Below are 6,736 nucleotides of genomic sequence, written 5' to 3'. Positions count from 1 at the left end.
CCGAGCTTTGAAAAAACAACTCGAAATGAGCTGAGCTTGAGCTCTTGTAAGTAGGTCCGTCAATTTATGACACGGGCCCGGCAACACGACAAGATACGGGTTTTAATAGGTTTGAGTTTGAGCTTAACAAATTTCGTGTCTTAAACATGTTGATTTGTTTCTGTTTAAGACATGTTTAAATTCGTGTCCTAACAGGTTAAAGACTTGTTAACCTGTTAGTAACCTGTGTAGATTTTTAAGTTAAAAAATAAATTAATATACACTTCTAAAGTTCTAAATCTAAAGTTATATTTGCATGCAACATTATATTGATGCCCGTCAGAACCCGATATTATACTTTTAATGGGTGCTAAGATTTGTTTCTATGGTTTTTTGTTACAAGTATGTTATAAATTTGTGGTTTTTTGTTTCAAGCATGTTATGGGTTCGTGGTTTATTTTTCAAATATGTTATAGGTTATGTATTAATTAAGACTTTTATGTTTGTTTTGAAATCTTTTGTTTCTTTACACATGTATTATTCATTGTGTTTTTAAACATGTCTTAACAAGTTAACCTGTTACTAAACAAGTTTCTGTTCGTGTTTGGAAAAATTGACACGGTTAGTTATCGTGTCATGTTCGTGTTTGGTACTACAGGTCATCGTGTCTTATCGTCTCGTGTCCGACATGTTATGACAGTCCTACTTGTAAGTCAAAACAAGTCAAACTCGGGCTCAACTCGGCTCGTTTACACCATTGTCTTCGGTTACCGAATCCGAATGTATTAACTATGGTTTCATTATGGATTATATAAATGTACCAAACCAAAGCCTAGAAACGCCTATATCTTACCAAGTTACCCACCTTATTGTTATCTTGCTACATTTAACTTGATGTAAGCTACATGCTATTTGTGTGGAACTAGTTACAAATATTTTACAAATTTCACTTAGGCTATTTGTAGTGGATGACTACAAAATATGGGGGATTTTCGACACACGTCGCTACGTCAGCAGAGGAGTCATTTTCATTTTAGGGTTGTAGTGGTTTGCAACCTAAAAATAACCCAAAAATTAAAACATAAGTTTATAAAAGTTAAGATAACTTGCTAATTGATAACTCAACGTGTGAGATGACACGTTGAGAAGTCTATAACAAGTCTGTGAATATGTCAAATACTGGTTGAGCAAGTTGGCATCCTAAGAGAGGCACGATTGATCTCGAAGGGGCTAAAAGAAATATTTAGGTTAAACTTGTTTGCTAAGTTTAGTAAAAGATTATTAGGTTTATATTGTTTGTGAATCGTATTAGAATTAGTCTTGGTTTCTAGTTGTTGGTCTATTCAAATAGTTGTAAAGTTTTAGTTTACTTATCAATCAATAACAAGAGAGAACCAAGCAGCCAAGCCAAGGGGATAGAAAATTCTTAGCATTTTCTTTATTTCCTCACATCACAAATCTGCTCCACTAATTAATTATATTCCATCAAATTTTCAACACATATTAATCTTTCCACATGATATTTTCTTAGCATTTGCTTTCGAATAATTTATCGATCATTGACGGTGTTTTTTGGGTTCGGTTTGAAATTTTCTTAATTAGGTCGAGACTGGAAATCGAATCAAGCCTATTTCAATAAGTTTAAAATCAAACCAAATTCGAAATTTGTTCGGTTTGCAACCAAATAAAGCAAATACTTTTTTAAAAGTTGTTTATATCGTTATTTGTTGTTGACTGAGACATAAGATTGACCTAAACTTTTAATTAAATTGGACGAATTGACTATATTTAACTAACCATTATTTAAGATTCGGTTTTCTTCGCAAATTTAGATTTCTGAAACTAGAAACTGAACCAAAAACCCAATCGGATTCGACCAAAAACCGATCATGTAATTTGGTTTGGTTGTAAACAGTTTTGGTTTGAATAGGTTTCCGATTTAATTGGTTTAAAACTAAATAATTAATGAATGTTTCCCATTTAGTATCATCTTACCATTTTTTTTTTGTCAATCGAGCTTGAATTTTATAATATATATACATTTATCGTTTATGCTCATAATCTCTTTAATCTATAAATTATAAAACACTTAATAAAAATATATATATTTATTTAACAGTAGTACGTGTTATACAAAACTAACACAAATAAGTATGTATATTAAATGCACCGATCATCAATATATGGACAAAAATTGTTATTTTAGAATTGTTTGCTTTTATTAATAAAAATTATTAAAATATGTTGGTCTATAATATCTGTAAATTATTTAAAAAAAAACTTTGCATACTACTTGTATGGACTATGGACGATGCGTAGGTGGCAGATAACTATTTACATCACAGATGGATTGCATACGCATGGACCATTCACGAAGCACTTCTAACCATAACGCAAACTAATCTTATCAACTGATGTAATGTGATGGACCAACCAATGCCATGAAATCAAATTTAACAACAAAAATATAGGTTTCAATAAACGATCAACAACAATATATAACAACCTAACAAATGATGTAATGTGTAAGGTAGCATCACACAACTTTGGTGTATCCATGACTATAAAATAAATTTATTTTAGTTTTTACTCATTTTACCTCAAACCTTGCATTTTAATCTTAGCATCACATAAGTTAACGATGCTATTAAAAGCTAATAATATCAAATATGCATTTCAATTTACAAATAAGATAATTTGCACCAATGGCATAATTGTTGGCAATCACATGACGAGGATATATGACTATTATGAGATTTGTCTGTGGATGTTCATACGTAAAGAGTTTTGGGGTTTGGTTTTGTCTGTCAATGATCCGTTAGTTATTACTTACAGTTTTTTTTCGTTAGTGATTTTTTCATCAGTACAAATTTGTTATTTTTTTAAAAAATTTTGTCTTATGATTTCATCATATAATAATTCAAGAACTATGCGCTTTCTTTTCCTTTTGCGTGTTTTCGATTTAACTGATTTTGTTTGTTTGGTTTGATAATCAACTCAAACCGAAGCTTTTGGTATTAATTAGTTTGCATGGGATTTGTATCAATTTATTTCGTATCAAACGGCATCAAAGTGTGTATCAATGTTCCTACTAAATTGGTTGAGGTATATAGTCTCACTAGTTTGAGGCTCGTGTATTACACAGGTAATTGATGAAAAAATTTTAAACTTTAATCATAATATGATATACAGTCAACAAAATGATCATATATTATTAATACAATTACAATTTACATGAAAATTACATAAATTACATAACTAAGATTACATAAATATGTTACAAATAAGTAAAAACGTCATTGTATACTACATTTGTAATTGTATTGGTCGGTATACATTGTTTATCAAAAAATGAAACTCTTTAGCTCATGTCTGCTTTTAACTATTCGTAAGGCAACATATAGGTCTAATTATAACTCTTGATATAACCACGTATAGTTGTCTGTGTGACAAATAAGGTTCTTTCAGGTACATACCAACCCTACATAAATGATAATATATCCATGAAACAAACAAAAAATATGCATACACATAAGATATTATACCTTTAAATCAATTAATATGATGTCATTTGAGATCATCCGCTAATGTTTATCCAAAAAACATAATTATCCCAAAAACCATATTCACTAAACTTTGATTATATAATCATCCTTAAAATCTTTAGAATTTGAAATTGATGGATCATGATTAACTTGTTATCATTAATATTTTGTGTATGACAAAACTTTGATTGATTTTTGGTTTTACAATTAACAATTGTTTAATCAAGCAACATATAAAACCGAAAATTAAAATATAACAAAATGATTTATTTCATTTCATATGAAAATAACTGTTAGGAAAATGACAAATGCATACTAACCTTAAATCTATTGTTCAATTAATACTGATTATTCTGGGTTAGTAGATTATTAGAAGATTTAAAGTTGCATAAAGTGAATATAGTGATTCCTATTTATAATAGTTGAAGGTGTTGGATAAAAAATGTTTAAGTTTTGAATAATAATCTTGTGTTATTAGTTGATATTATGGGAAGTTGTTGAAATATTTAATTCTTCAATGTATATATTTTAACAACTTATAGAGGAAAAAAAACAAAGATTTCATATTTTATAGAACCCTAGTAAATTACTTTTAACAGGATTAACTATTTTTTTAAAATTAATTTGAAAATGGAGTATCCTTGAAATATAATAAGGAGCATGATTAAATTACAAATAATAAAAAATTAAATAAAATATAATAAATACTTTTATTAAGTTACGTTATAATTAAGGTATGAATCTTAATGAATATATATTACATATTTTAATAATAAATATTATAAATTTATTTGTTTTTACGAAAATTTTATGTATAACTTTATTATTTTGAATATAAACCTTAATAAACACTTTAATTATGTATTAACCGACATGTAACACTAACATAACCCAATTCGTTGTATTTTTTTAAAATAAAACAAATAAGTTAATGTAATATTGAAATTATGTAAATAACTAATGAAGACAATATTCTAGATTTCAATATCTTAAATGATTTTTGAAAAACGAAAATAGTGGGATGGGATTGAAACAGATTTTTTGGTTTAAAGTTTTGAATGTTTTTAGTAAAGTAATTTGTCTTAAAAGGCATATTAAATTAAATATATTTAAATGTATAAAAACATATAAATCAAGTCATAAAATATATGTTTCTAAAGCATTTTGGGCCAAATTATGGAATAAAATATTGAAAACTAAATGTTGATCTTCTTATTGTTAAAACCATTTATACTACACAAAAAAGTTATATAAAATACATGACATATAGTTCATATAGTAAATCTCTATATATGTATTATAATTACAATATTCAACTTCAATGATTTATTGCTATACATCAAGAATTTAAGATATATATAATAGACATTCTCCTTGTTTACAATACTTATACAAAATGTTTGGAGAAAAATTAAGAACACACCGCTTGCGGTGCGCACATATAATATATATATATATATATCTGTGTGTGTGTGTGTATGAACCTTCAAGTGGGCAAAAGTGAAATTGCACTAATTTTGACGCTATTTTACTAATCTCGTAAAAATAACGTTAAAAATGGCGGAAGGTTAATCAGGCATCATGTGGTGGCATTGATAGCCGAAAGACAATGGTACATGCACCAGTCGGCCGGTGTCCAAATGGTTGAGTGTCATGTGCCTTATGTCCAAAGCTTGACGCAAAACTACTATCGAGCTTGGGGTCTCACTGAAAGCAGCTTCTCTATTCCTACTGGGTAGTGGTAAGGCTGCTACATCTTACCCTTCTAAAATCATACCATAACTTTGCTATTTGCAGGATTTACTGAGTATGATGATGATGTTTAGAGAAAATTAAGAAAATACATATTTTTCTGAGTTTAAATGCGTATGAGAAAATTTTAAACCCAAATTTGAAACAAAACTTATATAAAAAATAATGCACTGCTGCTGGAATTTCAGTTTAAAAAAATTAGTTTATCATCATACAAATTAAAATCCTTAGACAATGATGCACGTTTATTTTCATTAATTTGCAATTACATCATCATCATCATCATCATCATCATCGTACTCAGTATATCCCACCAATAGCAAAGCTATAGTAGGGTCTGAGGAGGGTAAGATGTAGACAGCCTTACCTCTACCCCATAAGGATAGAGAGGCTGCTTCCGGTGAGACCCCCGGCTCGATAGTAGTTTTGCATCAAGCCTTGGACATAAGGCACATAGCACTCAATCATCGGGACACCGGCTGATCGGTGCATGTACCCTTGTCTTTCGGCTATCAACGCCACTACATGATGCCTGATTAACCGTCCGTCACTTTTAACGTTATTTTCACGAGATTGGTAAAATAACGTCAAAATTAGTGCAATTTCACTTTTGCCCACCCGAGGGTTCACACATATATACATCATATGTGCGCACCGCAAGCAGGGCTATAATTTGCAATTACATGTGAATTTAAAATTTTATTCTAACGGGCTTGCAACTTCAAGTTTAATATTTCCTTATTTTCTTATTTCATCATTAATGTTAATAAAGGAATCGGTTAGAATTTACGTTTAATAAAAATCATCATTAAAGTGAATTCATATATTAAAATTGTTTAAAAGATAAGGGTCATATATTGAAATATGTTGAAAAAATGTGAGGTGTTCTATGACATTGATAAGTGGCAAAAATTGATAGTATTTTATTAGAATAGATAGATAATGAATGTTTGGTTATAAATACAGAATCATTCTTGACTTTTGTCTATTTTAAAAATCGAGTTGTATGGTGAAGATTGAATGAGTTCATAAACCAATGTTTTAAGATAACGAAACATGAAAACAATATATGAATCCAAAACAAGATAACTAAAACACGGAAGCAAGAAATAACTTATTTTCGAAGTCGTAATTGCTTTCATTAATTAAACCACGTGTCATCACAATTATGATTTCTGAAAGCAAGTATTAAAATTAAACTATTTTCTATAGTTTTTACATATTTGTCTTTGACATATTCAAAAAATATCCGAAACACGTATTTTTGACCAAAATTCCTATTTTTATTATACAAATAAGTTTGCATTTAATAAGTTTTTTTTTCATTTACAGAAAAACCAAATATTTATGAAACCCAAGGCAATATAAATGCCATCTAAATGAATCAAATTTGGAACTAGACTATCGGGTGTGGTTTATTCTCCCTCTTCACTGGTCATGTGTGATAATCAAATTTGTAA

Source organism: Bidens hawaiensis, unplaced genomic scaffold (genome assembly GCF_021521415.1).
Source record: "Bidens hawaiensis isolate Kalapana, Puna unplaced genomic scaffold, B.hawaiensis_p1.1 tig00009139_1, whole genome shotgun sequence".
In the NCBI taxonomy this organism is placed as follows: Eukaryota; Viridiplantae; Streptophyta; class Magnoliopsida; order Asterales; family Asteraceae; genus Bidens; species Bidens hawaiensis.
The sequence above is the reverse complement of the archived record's forward strand: the minus strand, read 5'-3'. Positions refer to the sequence as shown.